Source organism: Ambystoma mexicanum, chromosome 5p (assembly GCF_040938575.1).
Source record: "Ambystoma mexicanum isolate Mex_15411 chromosome 5p, UKY_AmexF1_1, whole genome shotgun sequence".
NCBI lineage: Eukaryota > Metazoa > Chordata > Amphibia > Caudata > Ambystomatidae > Ambystoma > Ambystoma mexicanum.
In genome coordinates, this window is record NC_090930.1 from 1,024,750,983 (window position 1) to 1,024,772,679 (window position 21,697).

Genomic DNA, 21,697 nt, shown 5'->3' on the forward strand with positions numbered 1-21,697 from the left:
TCATATGGCTCTTTGCGCCGTAGTTCTGCCGTAATTCTGCGTTCATTGTTCCTAAAGTTCAGCAGTTCATGAAAACTTCAGCAGTTCAGTGTTCCTAAACTTTCCACCCTATCAGCATTGTAGCTGACATTAGCGGGACTAACTTTTGGGGTCATGCAGGTGACACAATACAGTGCTTTTATAGTAATGCGGATGACAGGGAGCGTTGCATGTCTTTTCAATAGTGTCCACAATGATGTTGTCCATCACATTGTGGCTAATCTCTCATGACAATTATAGGTACTTCATTTCCTACGAAGTTGATGAATGTATGCCATCTCAACCGTACCAAGCTTACTAGCTTCAGCCGTACATGTACGGGCACAGCACTTCAAGTTTACACGCTTCAGCCCTAGACGTACAGCACTTAACTTGAGGTTGCTCCTGCTTCGGCTGCAGACCGGGACACCAATAATGTTGCTGCACAATCTCAACACTCCAACTCAAAGTAGCTGGAAACAATTTATGGGATTCATGCTTTTCTCATGGTCAGGCTTATGTGGCTAGCTCCAGAGTTGGAAACAAAGACAATGGGCCTCATTACGACCAGGGCGGTAAGGGAATACCGGTACCGGTAAGGGCACTGGTGCTAGTAATCCCTTACCGCTCTATTGCAAGGTCCCTTTGCGGGTCATCCCTTAATGCCTGGTTTTACCAGGCGTTTGTCATGACCCACAGAACGCGCCCCTTCTGAACTTCCTGGTCCGTGTCACGGCGGGGCTTGCATTAATTGTTTCTCCCAACATGGCCGTATCACGTGACACGCCTCGCACCAGCCTACACGGCGGACGTAGTACGTTCCATAAATATGCCACGCCCCCGCTGCCCCGTGCGTCTCAATGCTATTGTGAAGTAGCAACCAGACGTGTGCTCCGTAGCTCCCGGTATTGTTTCCCTTGCTTCTTCCACTCTAACCCAATTCTAGTCCCTTTCCTTCCTTTCTTGATTCCTGGACTTGTGTGCTAGTTGCGCACCCTGTTATTTCCTGGACTCCTGGACCCCTGCATTCCGGTACTTGAACGCATGATGGAGTCGGAAGAGACTCGTGCAGCCTTATTCAAGACTCGAGCAGTACGCAAGAAGGCATCGATCAAGAAATCCAGCAAAGATCGAACTCAGGTGAGAAGGGGGGAACTCCTTGACAGTTTGAGACGCCAACCGCCCGAACTCGATATGGACATGGAAGCGGCCTTCCAGGACCTGATGCGTGGCATGCAAGAGCTATCAAATGAGGTGCAGAATCTAAAGGTGGAAAACGCCGCTCTCAAACTAGTCCTATCCCGCGATTCTGCCACAAAAGAAAGTGTATTGCTGGGCGGTATAGTGGACAAATATGATGGCTCACCAAAAACCCTTCGAGGATTCCTGGATTCATGTTTGGTTCACTTTACTTTTAAGCCCTACTACTTTTCAACTTCCAGGGCTAAAGTGGGCTTCATAATTTCCCACCTTTCAGGAAACGCCTTAACCTGGGCCACGCCCCTCGTTAATTCTGGCGATGTTCTTCTAGATGACTATGATGGCTTCATACAAGCCCTTAAGACCATGTTTGACCGTCCAGAACAGGTCTATAGTGCCCAGGAACGCCTGTTAGACTTTCAGCAAGGATCCCAGGATATGCTCACTTATGTTACCCGATTCAAACAGTTAGTCAAGGAAGCTGATTGGTCCCCGGAGGCGAGTTTTACCCTTTTCAGGAGAGGACTGAATGAGGAGATTAAGGATGAGTTGGCCAGAGTGGCTCGCCCAAACTCATTCCAGGCACTAATGGACCTTGCCATGCAAATAGATTTTCGTATCCAGGAAAGAAAGGCAGAGAAGAAGAAATCCAAAGCTAATCCTCCGAAGACGTCCTTTGAGAGCCCCACCAAGGCGGACACAAACCCAGGCTCAATCTCTGAATCAGAACCCATGCAGATAGGAGCCTTCCGTGGACCTATATCCCCGCAAGAAAGAATGAGAAGGATTCATACTGGGTTGTGCATGTATTGTGCCTCAGACAAACACCTAGTTAGGGAGTGTCCTCTGGCCCCTCCTCGGCGTTCAGGAAACGCCAGCTCCCGATCCTAGATGGAGCAGAGCTTCGGGAGAGAGATGTTTGCTCCACATCAATTCCATCCTTGAAATCTCCTGGACAAAACAATTTGGTGATACTACAAGCCTTCCTGTCGCCCTCCAAGAATAAGACCTATCCCATTCTGGCCTTGGTGGACTGCGGTGCTATGGGAATTTTCATTGATCAAGACTGGGTTGTTGGTCATCATAGTCCGTACGAGACACAAAGCACCATGCAGCCGGTGGAAGCAATCAATGGAAGACCCCTCTCTTCAGGACCCATAAGCCTGCAGACAAAAGAGATCCAACTTTCCATAAACCATCACCAAGAGCGGATTACATTCGACATCATTAAGTCAGCCCATTACCCCATGGTATTGGGTATGCCCTGGTTACAGAAGCACAATCCGTATATCAATTGGACAGCAGGATCACTATTCCTAGGCTCAGAGTTTTGTATGTCCCACTGTCCAATCCTGGATCCCTCCTCGACACCCCTTAAAGAACCACCAAGAGACCTGAAAACACCACTCATGGTTTCTAATATCATACAAGTCCCAGAGGCCTATCAGGGATATGCTGATGTATTTTCAACTGCCATAGTCCAGGCCTTACCCCCTCACATACCTGAAGACTGTGCCATAGATACAGATCCCTCAGCAGTGATTCCTTTTGGCAGAATGTTCATTCTTTCCGAACCTGAGAAAAAGGCCCTCAGAGAATACCTGGATACCAACCTTGAAAACGGCACCATAAAACCCTCAAAATCTCCAGCGGATGCTTCATTGTTCTTTGTTCCCAAGAAGGACACCAAGGAACTCAGACCTTGCCTCGACTATCGTGGCTTAAATCGATGCACCCTCAAAGATCGGTACCCACTACCCCTGATCTCAGATATCCTGGAAGCTGTGAGAGGCGCCGTAGTATTCACGAAGTTGGATCTCCGGGGTGCCTATCATTTGATCCGTGTCTGGGAAGGAGACGAATGGAAAACAGCCTTTAGAACACCCTTTGGTCACTATGAATATCTAGTCATGCCCTTTGGACTAGCTAATGCCCCCGCGGTTTTTCAACGTTTTATGGACAGGGTGTTTTCTGACATGTTATTCCTTTTTGTCATTGTCTATCTGGATGACATATTGATCTTTTCCAAGGATCCTCTAAAGCATGAAGAGCATGTAAAGGCAGTACTGTAACGACTCTGTGAACACAAACTTTTAGCCAAACCCGAAAAATGCTTGTTTCACGTTACTTCTGTTCACTACCTGGGATTCATCCTTAGCCTTAGAAGGAATTGGTATGGATCCTTCAAAGGTAAAGGCCATACTGGCATGGCCTGCTCCCACCTCCGTGAAACAAGTTCAATCCTTCCTGGGGCTTGCCAACTTCTACCGGAAGTTCATTTCTACCTTTTCTGAGATTGTCCAGCCGATTGTTGCTCTCTTGAAGAAAGACACTCCCTTTATCTGGTCTACACCGCAAGACAAAGCATTCCATGATTGAAGACAGAGTTCACGCAAGCCCCCATCCTGGCCCAACCAGACATAAATCGCCCATTCCTGGTGGAAACAGATGCCTCTAACTACGCCATAGGAGCGGTCTTGAAACAGGAACTTGAGGATAAACTGGAACACCCCATTGCTTACCTCTCACGAACCCTGACTCCCAGTGAGACACACTATTCCGTCCTGGAAAAGGAACTGTTAGCAATCCTCCAGGCCTTCACTGAATGGCAACATCTACTTCTGGGTGCTAGATATCCAGTTCAGGTCCGCACGGACCATCGGAATCTTCAAATTCTACAATCATTGGATTGCAGGAACAGTTGTCAGGCACGTTGGGCCTACTTCTTTGCCCAATACCAAATCCCAAATCACTCATGTTCCCGGATCAGAAAACATGATTGCTGACGCCTTATCTCGACGTCCTGACTATGTAACTACTGAAGACAAGGCTTATCCTAAGATGTTTCCCCACACGATCTTTGTAGCTCAAGCAGTCATGCTCCTGGAGGAAATTTGAATACAAACCCAATCCTCTGACCTCTGGAAGGATATTTCAAGGAAGAATCCATGGAACCTAAGACTTAATGAAGGATACTTATTCAAGGACAATGCACTGGTCATTCCTACACAGAAATTACAACAAAGAATGATAAACCTCTGTCATGATACCCTTCACTCCGGACATCGTGGCATAACCAACACCCTCCGTCTTATACAAAGACAGTTTTGGTGGCCTGGGATGAAGACCGACGTACAGCAGTACATCAAAGCTTGTGATGTCTGCAGTCAAAACAAACATGATAACAAGAGACCGGCGGGTCTTCTCTTGCAACCATCGCTACCAACAAGGCCATGGGAATTCATTGCTACAGACTTCATTGTGGAATTACCACCTTCCCGAGGGTACACGACCATCATGGTTACCATAGATATGTTCACTCATATGGCTCATTTTACACCCCTGTGTAAGTTACCATCCTCGTCCGAACTTGCTGGAATCTTCCTGGAACACATATTTCGTTTACATGGACTCCCTTCCAAGATCATATCTGATCGAGGACCTCAGTACGTCTCTCAATTCTGGAATCATCTCTGTCACATTTTGGGAATCCAACACGCCCTCTCATCTGGTTATCATCCCCAGACCAATGGGGCCACAGAACGTGCTAATCAGACCCTGGAACAGTATCTTCGATGTTTCGCCACCAAGGTTCAGGATGACTGGTCGCTCCTGATAACCGTGGCTGAATTTGCCTACAACAATTCTGACCATTCAGCAATTAAGACCAGCCCCTTTTATTGTAGACAAGGTTTCCATCCATCAGTTCTAACCTCTGTTCTCCCTCATCCTACACCAGTACCTACTGTCGACTCCTGGATTGAAACCCTCATCAACGTACACCAAGAGGCCAAAGAAAATGTAGAGAAGGCCAGAACACAGACTAAGAGGTATGCAGATTTAAAAAGGAGACCAGGTCCTTCTTATGCAATCAGTGATAAAGTCTGGTTGTCCTCGAAATTACTACCCCGGCATCTACGGCCAAACAAGTTGGCCCCTCGGTACTATGGTCCATTTGCCATCAAGGAAATTATCAACCCAGTTTCATACCGGATTAGTCTACCAGACTCTTGGAAGAAAATTCACCCAGTATTCCACACATCCTTATTAAAACCCTACCACCAATCTTCCCGGAAATCCCACCGACCTCCTCCTCTACTAGTCGACAACCAATTGGAATATGAAGTATCTCGAATATGTGACTCCAGGTATAAACGGGGTCAGCTTCAATACCTCGTTGAATGGAAAGGATATCCTCCTAGTGAAAGAACCTGGGAACCACTTTCTAATCTCAAGACCCCTCGACTACTCAGAAGATTTCACCTTATACACCCGGGCAAACCTGGTGGAACAAGTTTTCGGAGGAGGCATGATGTCATGACCCACAGAACACGCCCCTTCTGGACTTCCTGGTCCTTGTCACGGCGGGGCTTGCATTCATTGTTTCTCCCAACATGGCCGTATCACATGACACGCCTCGCACCTGCCTTCACGGCGGACGTAGTACGTTCCATAAATATGCCACGCCCCCGCGGCCCTGCGCGTCTCAATGCTATTGCGAAGTAGCGACCAGACGTGTGCTCTGTAGCTCCCGGTATTGTTTCCCTTGCTTCTTCCACTCTAACCCAATACTAGTCCCTTTCCTTCCTTTCTTGATTCCTGGACTTGTGTGCTAGTTGCGCACCCTGTTATTTCCTGGATTCCTGGACCCGTGCATCCCGGTACTTGAATGCACGCTGGAGTCGGAAGAGACTCGTGCAGCCTTATTCAAGACTCAAGGAGTACGCAAGAAGGCATCGATCAAGAAATCCAGCAAAGATCGAACTCAGGTGAGAAGGGGGGAACTCCTTGACAGCGTTAAGGACAGGACCCGCAAAGGGACTTTGGAGCTAATAACGGTACCGCAATTAGCGGTACCGTTATTAGCACCTTCTCTGTTCCCTTTGAGCCCTATGGGGGTTAAAATGGGAATGGGGAAGGGCCATGGTGAATTGGGAATTACTGCCCCCGCCAACCTTGGAATGGGGCAGTAATTGCTCCATTCACATTGGCACAATCGGTAAGGTTTTGGAGGCAACCATGGCGCAAATAGCGCCATGGTTACCGCCTGGGTCGTAATGAGGCACAATTTGTTCACACTAGCTCTTACAGGATAGACGAGCAATATTGTCTATGAGAAAGCATTGGTTTAGTCCATTAAACACACTTCAAACTAGGACTAAATAAGGAATTACCATGCACCTGCTGGTATTAAATATAGATGGCTAGCTTTGTTCCCAACTGCTCAATTCCTAGTTTTGCAACTTAAGCAAAGTGTTTGAACCAGGGAAAATCATGGATTCTTACTGTGCCTTACCTGCATAAATTGGGAGTAAAACATCCTCCCAGACATTGGGCCAAATTTAGTAGGTGCATATTCCAATCGACCCAGAAATGAAGAGTAAAAACCATGTATGCCGGATTTACACATGGTTTTTTACTTTATTTATCTGTAAAAGAGATTTTCAAGATTTTGACTGGTTGGGGTGGGTACCCAAAATAAAACCTTTATGCCTACCACCCCATCCGTTCCACCTTTCCAAAACGAATGCATTTCCGTCATACCAGGAATCTGATGGTGGCAGATATGCATTATATTCCTATGTAATTCACCAACTTTCAGCAACTGGTACAAGCTAGCAGATTCCATAGAAATTCATGTAAATGCCTCTTGTCATGCAAATGCATGGCAGGAGGCACTTCCGATTGCACTATGAATGAAGTTCAAAGAATGCTTCGAAACTCGGGTTCACCTGAATTTCCATGCATTTGTGCTTCGTGTTAAAAGCAATCAAAATTGCAAGAGAGGACTGCTAGCATGTCAGTGTTAGGGAGAGCGGTCCTTTCTCTGCAATTAGCAAAGGGAAGAAAATGACCCCCTTCATACCAAGGAGTGGGCGTGGTATGTTGTCCTCAGTAAAATCGACAGATCTCCTTTCAGACAGACGGTGGTAAATCAGGCTTCAACAATCAATCTGAGAAAGTACTCTCAATAGCCACCCAGTGCCAAATACATCGCAACCTGGGGGCCATGTGACAACACACCTGGACCCCCCCACACCTAGTCACAAACCGTGTTTATGTGGCAGCACACATATACCATGGGTGGAGTGACTCTCAACCCACTTTACTAGGAGACAGCATCATGTCTCACTAGCTCCAAACCAGAAATCAACTGTGACAGCTCACAGCCCCTTTCATAAGTCACAAGAAAATGCAGAGTATCTAAACCTTGTCTTCAAACAGTGTGAGCAGCAAAACTAACCGCAAAATAACCAGTTAAACCTAACATGACAAACCAATAACATACATCAAACTTCACCGTCAACCATAGGAAGCAACAACACTCACAGTAGTAGACGCAAAACAGTTTTCACAGGAACATGACAAGCAGACGATAATTACATGTACACGATAGACCCTGTTGTTCGCCAGAAAGGCCCTTTCAAAAATAAACTACACCTCTCATGCCTCTGTAGTCCAGAGCTTCACTTTATCATTGTTTTGTTTGTCAAGAACATTTGCGAAAACATTAAACACTGAACATTAAGCATTCAGCTTCGATGTTGAGCTGTGCCAGTGCTTTCCGCGTTCGGATTGTGCTGCACTGATACAGCAAAGAGGGTGACGTGGGCGAATGCAGGGCACTATTCTGCTATACTATGAGACACTATGGAACACTATGGGCCTCATTACGACCCTGGCGCTCAGGGGTTAACAGCGCCGTAAAAGGCTGCGGCGCCGTTAACCCCTTAGTGCCTAATTACGAGGTCCCTTTGCAGCTCCCGACCTTAACGGCTGGTCTGGACCAGCCGTTAAAGTAGGGACCCGCAAAAGGACATTGAAGGTAATTACGGTACCGCAATTTGCAGTACCGTAATAAGCACCTTCCCCATTCCCATTGAGCCCTATGGGGCAAAAATGAGAATGGGGAAGGGCCAATGGTGCATGGGGAATTACCGCCCGCCAAACTTGGAATGGGGTGGTAATTCCCCATTGCACCATGGCGGACTCGTTACAATACTGGCAGCAACCATGGTGCTAATAGCGCCATTGGTTACCGCCGGTGTTGTAATGAGGGCCTATATGTTTCTCTATTTGCTTGCCACAAACTCTACACGAACTTGCCCCCCCCCCCCCGGCAACTGTATCCTGCAGTGTGACCAGGGCACTGTAATTGTACGCTGTATGATCCCGGGCTAAATGGGCAGTGAATAATAAAGCGCTTTGTGTCCGAGCTCCTGGGGGAAAAAAGGTAACACAGGTCGCACGGCTGCCCGGGCTCATTAGGAAACACTGGGCAGTGCATGCCTGCACTCTGCCATACCGGCTCACCCCCTGGTGTTCCCGGACCACTGGGCGGTGAACTCTGTTTGCGCTGCGTGTTCGGAGATCTTTGGGGAAAAAAGCAGTGATAGTGACCGAGAGAACAATTGGCTATGACCTCCCAAAAACCATTGAGGATATTGTCATCCTCTCGTTATTCTACTTTACAAACGCTCAGCTGCCAGTAGTTTTGAAACTACCTTATCGGGCATGCTATCAGATGCTGCTTGTGGCTGGGGAGGATCTCCCTACAATGGCTACTCTGGATAGCACAATTGGTGTTGTTCTGCAAGCTGTTTTGGAATGTGATCTGGCTATGAGATTCCTTGAGAACCTCTTGGAAATCAAGACCAAATACCATGGCAACAAAACCCTCCAAACTGCACTGAGTCTTCATGTAGTTGCACTGGTGTACACAAGCAAAGCAGAATTTTGATCAGATATGCAACATGAAAAAGAAACGTACATCATATATAGGGGCTTGCTTAGAGACCCACATGACCGAACAAAAGAAAGCTCAGCTTGTCTGAAACATGTCACACAACAGGCTGTGAACCTTCAACGAACAATGAATGAAATCTACAAGAATAGAACTAGTGCAACCATACCACAGGTTCAGGTTACACCACCAGGATTTGAAACATTGTTAGAACTGCTAAATCTCATTAATGGAATCTTATTAATTAGCATAAGAAGCAAAGGTCCAGTAGAAGACACAAAGAGTAAAGTGCTGGACAAATTGAAAGAAGCAGCAGGTCTCAGTCACAAAGAAGTAAATGCTGGCCCAACCGTCAAGAAACTACAGCCGATGTGGCCCGCGTGGCCCTGGCTGCAGCTTTGCTGATTTGTAACGTGTGCCCTCAGCTCCTGGGCTAATAAAATGTCACTGCCCAAGTGTATCTGTCCGATGTTCCCCACAGGAACTGCTGAGGCGTGGCCTGCTGGTGTGGGACAGCACCGGATCCCCTTTAACTCTTGGACTAATAAAGGTGAGTGGTGTCTCAACCCCATGATTGTGGCCACGCTAACCCAGAGCGTGCATCAGCAGCTGGTCATGCCCTGCTCCCAAACAGACGATGGTGTGTGAGGTGGAACTAATTTCCTGCAGCCCCACAAATGCTCAAAGAGGAATGTGTTGCTTTCCAATAAAGTTCACAGATATTGGGCCTCATTACACGGATGGCGGTAAAGATTTACCGCTACCGGTAAAATACCGGTACCGGTAAATCCTTACCGCCTTACTACGAGGTCCGTTTGCAGGTTGGGGGATTTAACGCCTGCTTTTTGCAGGTGTTAAAAACCAACCCGCAAAGGGACCCAGGGAGCTAATTGCGGTACCGCAATTTGCGGTACCGTAATTAGCGCCTTCCCCATTCCCATTGAGCCCTATGGGGCAAATATGGGAATGGGGAAGAGCAATGGTGGAAGGGGGAATTACCGCCCCGCCAACCTTGGAATGGGGCGGTAATTCCCCTTTCCGCCAAGGCGGTGCCTGTATTTTACCGGCATGAACCGTGGCGCTAATAGCGCCATGGTTCTCCGCCATCCGTGTAATGAGGCCCATAGTCATTATTATTCTCCCCAAAACACTAAATAGAAAACATTGTACGCTTGAAAGGCAAGAATTCACACACACACACACACACACACACTCAGCTAGATAGAATGGCTCTTTATGGCCATTTATTACACAAATGAATACTCTAAAAATACTACATAAAAAGAAAAGGTTAGTAATACATCACCATTAAAGCACCTTTTCTGCAACTCTTCATCTCTTCCAATATCTGCACTGGAGAACTGCAGACCAGGCGAACAGAGATATGTGCTGAACGGGCAATTAGGAAGTGATATGTCTATCCTTCCCCCGAAGTTCCATCAGATCTCCTGATCTAGGGCTTGCCAATTTAAACCTCTCAGAAAGTACTTTTCCAGAAACTCCACCTGTTGAAAGCATCCACTGGCATTCGGCCGAAATGTCACATGGCAAATTCCAGGAGGCTTCTTTCCCATGGGAGCACGAAAGACAACATAGTTTGCTTTCGGCTCCTGCAACGTATCAGGCGCTTTATTCAAAACAATACCTGAAACACTGCAGACTGCAACTTCTAGTGATTCAAAGAATGCAGCCAGTATTTAAAGCTCACATTAAAATGCAGCCTTCACTGAAGATTGAGGAAAATGTCCACTGCTGCACCCTGAATGAATTTCGAATAGACTCCATGGTTTTCAGTCAAAATATTGCATTTTAAAAGCATTACAAGGACTCAGTAAATATGGACTTTCATTGCTGTGCACCTGCATGCATCATTGATGTGCTTAAAGTGGTCCCAGTAATTATACGTGTGAGAAGCTGTGATTCTGCAGATTGTCAGCACGCTTAATATGGTTCCAGTAACTGACAATGGTGTCGTCCGTTGGTTGGAGTTCCCTCCTCCCCCGCTGAATACAATTATCCTTAGGATGTGTTAAAACTGCCTATATGCCACCGGCAGTCCACTAACTCTGACCATCACCCACGAACCAAGCGAAGACGTCTAACAGCAGTTGTGGGGATGTTACTGTTTGTAACTGAGTGAGTCCTAATGTATGTGGTTATTGTTTTACCCCATGCTTCCCAAAGGGACCAAGTATTGCTGTTCGCGATTGTTGATTTATTTGATGTGCATTGATGTTGGCTTTAATTTGTTTGTTATGGAAAAGGAGGAGTGCAGTGTTGCTCCCTTTAAGGATATGTGTCATGACTTCCTCATGATTTGCCTCCCAATAAAAGGAGCCTCAGCTGGCACATGCTTTTAGAACAGCGGCAGACTCCATGAATGGCACTTCTGTATCATATCTTATTTCTTATCTTATGCCGATAGCATCCTGTTTATCGTGTCGGAAGCGGCCTCTCTGTGTGCGTAGTGGAAAGCGAGGTGCGGCTTGACACAGGGACCTGGAGCACGTAGGATCGCGCTCGTAGGTGCTTTCCTCTAATCTCGGCTCGGAACGGCTGGCGAGATTGCGAGCGTGTGGAGGAACGCGAGGAACGCCGCGAGGAACGCTGATGGCGAGGAACGCGCCCGTGGGTAAGCAAGCTAGCAGGGAGGCAAGGAGGCTCCCTGCACCTTGCACTCAGTTCAGCTGCCCAGCAATACACCTACTAGGTGGCCCTCGGTGGCCCCCCGTATTGGCCTCCGGTATCCCATACCCTCCCATGTATTCCTTCTGACTTGCCCGCTCAACACTGAGCAGCCGTGGTACCTGCCGGGAGGACAGGTGGTTCAGCGCGGGAGTGACCGCGAGGAGTGGGGATCGGGAGCTTGGAGGTGGGATCAGGTGGGGCAAGTATCCCTTGGTATCCGCTCCCCTAGGGAACAGGAATACTTATAGTAGGGGAGTGTGGGGAACTGGAGGGGTTCAGCGCGGCTGGTACAGGAACTGCATTGTCTGTCTGCACACCCGGCATTGGTCCTGGAAGCGACCGCTTTGGGGTGTTGGTAACCTCTCAGGCGGCAACTGATACTTAGGATTACATCGAGGGTCCCACTCCCCCACACCGGGGCGCCATTAGCTCTTTGCACGCAGGGGTTACCTGCGGAGTATCAGTACAGTGTTCTGGCTGCCCGGAGACTGTGGACCTTAGGCCTTGGATCCGGGTAGAGAAGTAAACTAACGCTGTCTAAATAACAACAGGACATATCACTCAATCAACCCTCAAGTGAGTGATTGCAGGGAATAACTTCTTTGTGCCCTCATAGTTTGCTCCGAGTAGTACTTCTTCCACTGAGGTAGGACTCTGATAAAGGAACCTCCTACGGATTGTGTTGTCACTTTGCGGACATGCAGCAGGGGAAAAGAGTTACCCAGTCGAATTACAACCTGCGGAAAGGCAAGACACAACCTTTGAAGGAAGGCAAGGAGAACAATAAGAAAGGCAAAAAATGCAAGAAGAATTCAATAAACCCGGTGCCTGTGGTACAAGGAGCTATCACAGACTTTTTTGGTGTGAATCCACCACCGGAAATAAATTCAACAATTAATGAGGAAACAGCTGTACCAGGCATTAATGGCAGCATCTCTTTAAACTCCACGAACTTTGAGGATATTGATAATAATTCATTACTTGACCTCTGTTTGAGTATTCAGAGAGGAATGGCATCACAGAATCCACAGAGGGCAGCTAACAATCTAACTCATCAAAAAGAAAGCATTAGTACAACATTGGAGGCATTTAATCCCGAGGGCAGCAGTGGTCGCCTATCTGCCTCTCCAAATCTAGCGATGGCCACCATGGAGGACGGCCCTGAAAACGAGGCCGAAGAGGAAAATAGTCTGCACACCAGTATTACAGCAATAGCCGAGCTCCAATCGTCAGTAACCTCTTTACAATTTGCACTCAAAACACTTCTGCAAATGTAAGGGCGCATATTGACAAACACTAATACCATCACGAGGGCACTGGAGCTTAAGGACTTCCCTCGAGACGAGGTGGAAGTGAATCTTTCAGATGCAGTTCATATTGTGGAAGAGATGGAAGAGACGGAAAAGATTATTGAGGAAGCTGCTGTGTATCCTGTTCCTAGTGGTAATGCCCTAGATGAGGAACCTTCAGTAGCAAATGTAGAAGATATAGAGATAGCACAAAGTCCTGGGACCTTTCCCACACGGAAACAACGTAGACTAGCCAAAAGGGCACTCAAAAACAAGAAAGCGTCAACGAGCGCCCCACTTCCTATCGCGGGACCCCAGTCTGCCCCTGAGACTTGCTCTAAAAAAGCCAGAAAAAGATTGGCACGAGCGGCAGCTTGAGCTACAAAGGCAAAGGGGCCTCTGTCAGACTGGCTAGTACCGGGAGAGAAGTCTAGTGTGGTGGATCTAGATGAAGTCTCACAGGTGGACTCTGAGCAAGGCCTAGACTACAGTGCTACACTATATCCTGAGGATCTCTTAGGGTCGGGGGGAACAGGAGAAGCACTTGAGCCTACACGGCCCGTACAAAGAAGCTCAGATGAGGAACGTAATTTGAATCACATCTGTTATATTAAGAATCTCTATCCTAGTGGAAAAAATCCCTGGTTGTCACGTTCAGAGTTCTTAACCAGACTCCACTATATTCCTCAACTTCGAGTTATGAAATCTGATGACTTCTTGTTTATTGAACCCCTACAGGTGCCTAATTCCCATGTCTCTGCCATACATTGCACCTTTTTGGCTTCTGCGCAAATGATTAGAAAATTTAAAGAAGAACTGATAGCGGTAGATATTGCCATTGACGTTGATCCACAGGAGAGGGACTCAAATGAGGAAACAGAGGCTATTGATACACAAGCCCCCACTGCCAAAGAACCCAAAATGGTGGCACTGGAAAATTCTGCGGTGACTGAAATACAACAAGCTCTTAAAACACTATTGGAAGCTCTCCCGCGAATTACACAGAACCATTGAAGTTTTTCTCTTATTTCGTGGAACTGTCGAGGCTTTGTTCATCTTTTGAGGCCAGAGGGATCAGTGGATTTGCTGTCTAAGCACAGTTGCATATGTCTCCAGGAAACATGGACATTGAATCGACTACTGCTTGATGGTTTTGTAGTATACCAGTCACTTGCCAAAATGGGGGATAAGGGTCGCCCATTTCGGGGTTTACTCACAGTGGTGGTTAACACGGTCAACTCACGGAAGATACAGTCCAAAGCCGCTGATTATCTTCTGGCGGTAGAGGTGGACTATCCAAATGAATATGGACAAAGCAGATTCCTATTGATTAACCTCTATAATCCCCCTGGAGCATTGTCAAGAGAACCAATAAAAGAGGCTATTCAGGATTTATTGTCATCTTGGACACAAAGGTCTGGCAACATAGCGGTAGTGGTTATGGGGGACTTTAATTGTCATATGAGGGGCGATCATCTGGTTTCTCCTAACCCCGTCCTGAGTGAAATATGCTTGATGACTCATGGGAGAAGGGAGAGCGAAGGGTTAGGGTGGTTACAACTGTTCGATACTTGGGAATTAACCATGATTAATGGTCGAACATTAGGTGATCGGCCTGGGAAACACACATGGACTAATGGCACATCGTTTAGCACTTTGGACTACATATTTATGTGCCCTGAAATGCAGTTCAGAGTTACTGATATGAGTGTAATGCCCATTAATTGGAGCGACCATGCGTTACTTCTTTGCTCACTCCGCCTCCCTCTCCCCTCCGCCTCTCATTTGAACATTGGCAGTATTCAAACCAATTGCTCAGGATCCAGAATAGTCTGGTCGGAGAGGAGCATTAGAGCGGCCACAGAAGCACTTAAATCTGCCGCTCATTGGACTCTTCCTCACTTCGAACAGATGACTGCTAATGAAATAGAAGAATGGATCCTGGGATTCTCGGGTTTACATGCCACTATAAAAAAGAGGCATATGCTAAAATTGGGAGGTACAACACTCCCTTATAATAAGGGTATGCGTGACACCAAGAGAGGGCTAAGAGCAGAGATTCGGGGTCTTAAGCACTTGTACATAGTGGGAGCCACCTATTATAAGAAAGTCAGAAAAGCTAAAAATAGATACAGAGCTTGTATTAGGAACATCAAAACAACAGAGAGGAATAATAGAAATCAAAGGCTTGTCAAAACCATCTGCTCTAGAGACTCACGTAATATATGGCTACTTTTAAATGAGAATAGAGAGAAGGTTAAGGGCCATTTAGTCAATCCAATTGGTGCGGAAGCATGGGTTAAATTTTTATTAGCTCGTAATTCTGGAGAGGCGGAGGACCCTAATATACCTGTAGTGAAGGCTCCCTTTCCCCCGCCTCTTGATGTCTCAGAGGAGGCCATATATAATAAAATAGCCGCACTGAAAGCTTCCAGAGTTCCTGGCCCTAATGGGCTGGCCAATGCAGTTATTAAGAACCACCCTGCTTTTTGGGCACACCTCCTCTCTATTCTTTTCAAAAAGGTCTTAGCCCAGGGGACGACTCCCCGCTCATGGCAAACGGCTATTTTGGTGCCGGTGTTCAAAAAGGGTAGCCGCATTGATCCAAATAACTATAGGCTCCTCTCCATGCTTGATACCATGGGAAAACTTTTTGCAGCATTTCTGCTTATTGAACTGCAGAAATGGGTAGAACAGACCAACACTCTTAGCAAATTCCAATGTGGTTTTCGCCGTGGCTTCTCTACCACTCATAACCTTTGGGTGATGGATACGCTCCGAACGCGGGTGCTTAGCAAGGGGCAGCCCCCGCTTTATGCGCTATACATTGATTTCAAGGCTGCCTTTGACTCCATCCCAAGAGTTAGGCTGTGGACTAAGCTAGAAACCATGGGCTGCCCGCCAGGTCTCCTATACTATCTAAGACAGTTGCATTACAATACCACGGTGTGCCTCAGATTAAACCAAGAGGGCAGTATGACTAGACAGGTGAGACAGAACAGGGGGGTAAAGAAGGGATGCGTAACGGCACCCCTGGTTTATAATCTATACGTTTACAATATTCCAACAGCACTTGCCGAGGCGAACAACTGCCCACCTAAAATTGGGGATGCACCGTGCACTGTCTTAGCATACGCAGACGACCTGGTCGTTTTTAATAACACCATAGCTGGTATTAGGCGCTCTGCGATGACTTTATGGGAATACGCCAAGATCAATGGTTTGACGATTAACCTAGACAAGACAAAGGTGCTCAGATTTACGAAGAAAAGAGTATCCCGAGTCGAGCTGTGGGTGTATAATAACAATATACTATATGCTCCATCCTATCGGTATCTAGGTGTTGAAATTGAACCGCTGGGCGACTATTCCCTGTGCAGACAAGGGCGTATAACTAGGGCGCAGCAAGTAACAGCATTAATTGTGTCATTTACCTGCAAGCAGGCCGGTTTTACCCTATGGGGGACGAGACACTTATACATTCAAGTGTTTGCGCCCATGATTACGTATGGGCTTGAGGCCCTTACTTCATTCGATCTGGCCTGGCTACAAGTGATTGAGGGTAAATTCTGGCGACGGATACTGGGATTACCTCCGAGTGTCCCAATGGCCCTGATTAGGCTTGAGTTGGGCCTTCCATCACTTAAAGCACTGGTACTTAAAAAGAGGGCGGGTTTTTATCTCAAAATGAAGAGCAGTTCTCCTATCCCGTTATTGGCTGTTATACATCAAGAAGTGAGTAAAAAACATACCACTTCCCCCCTCCAGAAAGATATGACCAAATTTCTTAGAGACATAGGTTGAACTCATAGAGGGGTAACTGTCTCCCAGGACGTCTTAATAGCGTTTGGTAAAAAGGTAGACCTCTGGGACTGGTTAGAGAACTTCTCACACTTGAGTAGTTTAAAGTCTTGCTCCTTTGTTAAATATAGACTTTATAATTTTATGAAACCCCAAGCCTATTTGTACCTCTACCCCACCTTAAGGCTCAGACGTTTTATTACTCTGTTCCGTCTGGAGCAATTACCCACTCTGTATAATTTAGGAGCCAGGAAAAAGATCCCTGCTACTGAGCGAGTATGTCGTTTATGCAAACTTTCTGAATGCCTGGAGACCGCTAAGCATCTATTGACTGAGTGCTCTATATTGGGTTCCTCAATTTTTAAATATCTTGGGGAATTTGTGCACGACCCGCAAACTATATGTGAAAGATCATTCTGGCTTTATTGTACTAATACTTCCAACATGCATCTGTTCATTGCGCTGTATAATGTGTGGCTACAGACTGAAAAAGTTATGGGCGCCTTGATTTGAAACGTCCTAATAGGGTGGGTTAACTATTAACTGAGTTACTCTGATTAGGAAGAGGTCCTACTTATCCTACACAGTTAATGGGTTTGGAGGCACGGCGTCTCTTGTAGGGGTGTATAACTCCTGCATAACCACCACTATGCATGTGCTAATCTGTAGCCAAGGACAATTGGCTATATATCATTTTGTATTTTACTTTTCTTTCTCTCCTGAGTATTTTTGACGTATGTAAAGGAACTATGTATTGATGTATATATTTATGCCTTATTTTAAAGAGTTTATTTTTCTATGTAATTTGTAATATGTGTAAAGTTTGAATTATTTTCAATCTGTATCACATTAAAGTATTATTATTAATTTATTGGGCCTGCAGGCTGACGCTGTATGAGCACAGTACTGCAACCCTGGCCTGCAGGCTGACACTGTGTGATCATGGTACTGCAGCCTCCACTGATCTGGGTGATCCCAGGTCAGCGTGCGTAACCTGGGTGCCCTCAGGTAACTGTCCAGCTGTGTGCTCACGGCTCCATGGAAAGGAAACTGTATCCCGCTGTGTGACAACGGCACTGTATTTGTATGCTGCGTGCCCGCAGCCTGGTCCCATCTGGGCCATGTGCCCACGAGCCAGCCCCATAACGGAGCAGCATTCGCCACCATCTTGGATTTGCTTTAGACACGAAACGCAAAGTTGTGCGGTTCTGCACTCATGTGCTGTAAGACTTGGTGGATGCCTGGGATGTAGCGGCCAGGCCCGTCGACTCCCTGATCCCTTTTCAGGTGTAACATTCCATGGTATGGAGTACCGGGAACTTGCAGTTTTGTTCTTTCTGCTCTATATCCTCTGTTCTCACACCGGAGCACACACCAGGTTCATGGTGTGTTGCAAAGTAAATAAGGTCTCCCTGTCTAAGTTCCCCTTGCCATTCATGGAGAATACCATGTATAGGCTCTTGCAAAATTCGCAGGTCTGATCTTACTCACATGTCCCCCATGCATTCTGGATCCCGTAGTTCACCCAGTCCTTCTCTGTCGCAGTGTTCCAGGACTGTGAGCTACAGCGTCTTCTGTAGAGTAGCGGGCCTACAGGAAGCCGCCTCGTCCACCCTCGGGGAGGCACATTGCGTAGCGGGATGCGTAGCCACTGGGCCAACCCGTCCCTAGCGTCCCACTAAGCCCACATGTCAGGAAAGGTCGTTTAGGGAACTCCCTGCCGTTTCCAAGTGCTGTTTCTCCTGCTGGTGACTCAGGCAGTGTAAGGACAGGCATCGTGGAGGTCAGACCTGTGCAAAGTACTCCTTTGCGAGCGCTTAAGACTAGTTATCAATTGAGGAATACATCAGATAGAGGACTTTGCAGTCTAACAAAAAAATCACATATGGGTGAAAAACAAAGTATATAAAAGTGAAAAGGCCATTGAGGAGCCTTGCTATGTCCGGTATGCACAAAATTGATAACTTTACACAAAAATGTGATCAGAAGAGGGTCTCTTTCTTTACATGATGAATCCTATGCTTTGTTTATATGCTAGGGGCGGCCCCTACCCTTTCTATCTAAAGCCTGACTGATTTCTTTAAAGGTGCGAGACATCAGGGAGAAAAATACATGCCTGCCGTGGCATAATCTGCTGGCATAATTAGGTTCAAAACCATCAGAATTCCATTACATTCAATTTGAAACTGCGCTTGACAAGATGTTTTTTTTAAAAAGCAATTTGCAGTAATCTCATATTAATCAGCAGGATTCAGGAAACCGCGCTCTTACTGATATAAAAATGTAAATCGTATGCATAAGTGGCCATTGAAGATGACAATAAGGCATAACAACAAGGGGAGATGGGCTGTGGATCCTGGTCCAGGGCCTCCTTCAGTCCAAATGGCGAGTAAATGAAAAATCAGAAAAACACACATTTTAACATGAAATAGAAAAGGAACATGTCCACACAACTCAACCCACTTGCTGGGGCTTATCGAGGCATTCCACCCCAGATTCACAGCACTGGCAAGAGCTCATGGTGGCAGTGGCGTGTCCAGACTATTTTGGCTGGCGTGGCCCGAGTGGGGCACAGACTTATGCACGGCTGGCAGGAAGTAGGAGCGCACACACACATGATGATCATAGTTTAGGATAATGGGCTGGCACCTGGGGTGGCCAATCAGATTCCAGGGGTTGCACGTGACACCCCAGTCCCCTCCATGGACACGCCCCTGCCTGGTAGTAGGGCTGGGCAACCTACTTTGGGGGTACACAGATCCGCGGGAATATCAGGTAGTTTACGGTCCCAGGAAATGTTCATATTTTTCTAGAGTTTTGGCCATAAAAGTATATTCGAAGTCCACAGAGGTAAACCATTAGAATCCTGCGAAGCATGGGCACATGGTTGGGGCTGCGTGACAGTGGGGCGTGTCCTTTCTTGTGGTGCTGAAGAGTGTACGTGATTACATGTGGAAGAGTGGGGGCGAGGGGCCATGCAGTGCTTTGGTACGGCCATGGGGGTAGTTTGGTAACCCCAAGAGTCCCAAAAGTATTTGCGGGCCACACAACTTTAGAATCGTTGACCCATGAATATACAAGGATCCCCTTTGTGCTAGTTTGCTCGGCCTTACTGGGTGGGAACATTTTCACTGCAAATCACCCATTTTCTAGCTTCAATAAGGCCGAGCCAATGCTCAAAATAGTGTTGTAGTCCTCACTTTCCGGAGACCCATCTCTTCAATTAATCTTATAAAAATGTACCTAATGTGTCTGTAACCATCGCCTAGATGCCCCCAGACTTTGTGCGCTCATACAAATGAAAAATAAATAAATAAACGTATTCACTTACAGACAGATGTTTCTGGAAGATAGATGTTCGTCAATCACAGAGGCATTTGAACCTGTTTGGAACTCACCTGTCAGATATACAACTGAACGTTCTTTGTCTGCAGTATGCCCAGCTCCTTTGGCTACCTGTAAATTACTAATCGACTCATTACGAATTGGGCGTCTTCTTTGTACCAGAAATACCGCTGGTGGTAAATGCAACCTGTGCCTGTGGTATGTCTGTGAGTACAACTTTTTCCGAATTTACCACTGGAAGAGGTGTATTTCATGAAACCCTCCGGCGGTGCACTAGAAATACCTCCTCTGCCAGTGGTAACCTCAAGCATTTAAAAAAAAAATGTAATATGCCCATGTCCACGTTGACAATGGAAATGGATAGTGTACAATAGTGGTCTCATGGCACTGCTGTACATTTTTTAGAACAGAAAAGTTACTAAATTAACATTATGCATTACATGCACAAGATCGAGTCATCGAGAGATGCCCACATTTTCACCCCTTTATCATGGCCCATTCTGAAAACATTTCTGGTGTAAAAAAGAAATGGCTGCGCTTCACTTCTGTACAGTTGAAAAAAGTCCAAAAAAATGTTGAGGCCAATTTGTTTTTTACTTCCAACTCTGAAGGTGACATAAAAAACAGCCATGCTTTGGCAAAGTTGCCCTAGAGTAATTAACGTGTGAAGGTAGAATACTGGTAGAAGTAATACCTCCAAACCCTGAATCCCATGGGCAGGGCAGTTTCTAGGGAACTTGGCGTCCAGGGCGAAACACTAGAATGCATCCTTCACCCTCCAGACCCCCGCCCCTGACTGGCACACCTCACTCCCAAACTACACCTCTGTGTTGGACGACAAAACCCCTCCTCAATATCAATAAACCATTTCTATATAAATTAAGCTGGGTTCATTGCATTGCAATTCAACTACTAGAAATCTAATGTGAAAACACAGCTGTTGCTGCCCAAGTAAATGTTTTTTCTGTTACCTGTTCTTAGGGAAGGCCTTGCCTGAATGCAGTTTCAGACTGTCCATATTGGCACACTGTGGTGTGACCAGCCTGCCGGGGGTCTGAGGGCCCACTGACCAGTGGCCCTGAGTTTCATTCTTTTCGTACCACCTCACTTGTATTTCGCAATACTAGACTAACCATATGAATTATTTTCTGATAGAAGGTTATCCTTCCAAGATGGACAGTCTTGTACGCTCCTATTGTACTCTTTCAAAATACCTCTATGAGAATAGGAAAGGGGACAAATAGCACCAATTTGTGTTCCTGTCTGCGTTGCATTAAATCACAGAGCATTTCAGAAATATAATAGTGATCAGAGATCTCTATATTTGATAAACAAGTCTGTGATAAAAGGGTTGTATGTGTGAATCATTAAATACATAACAGACACATGGCTAGGTGCTCACATCACTGTAGACAACACTCACCCTAACATTCAAATGTTTGTAACCTTGAACCATACATACTCATTCGGACAGCTTACATTTTTGGATGCGAGTATAAAATGGCTTCAACAACAGACGCTCAAATGGGGTGCAAGGGCTCTTTTGCTTCTTGTTTCTGGAGAATTTTAGATGACTAGGGGCTTGGTCTCAGTGTGAGCATGCCCAGTCCCC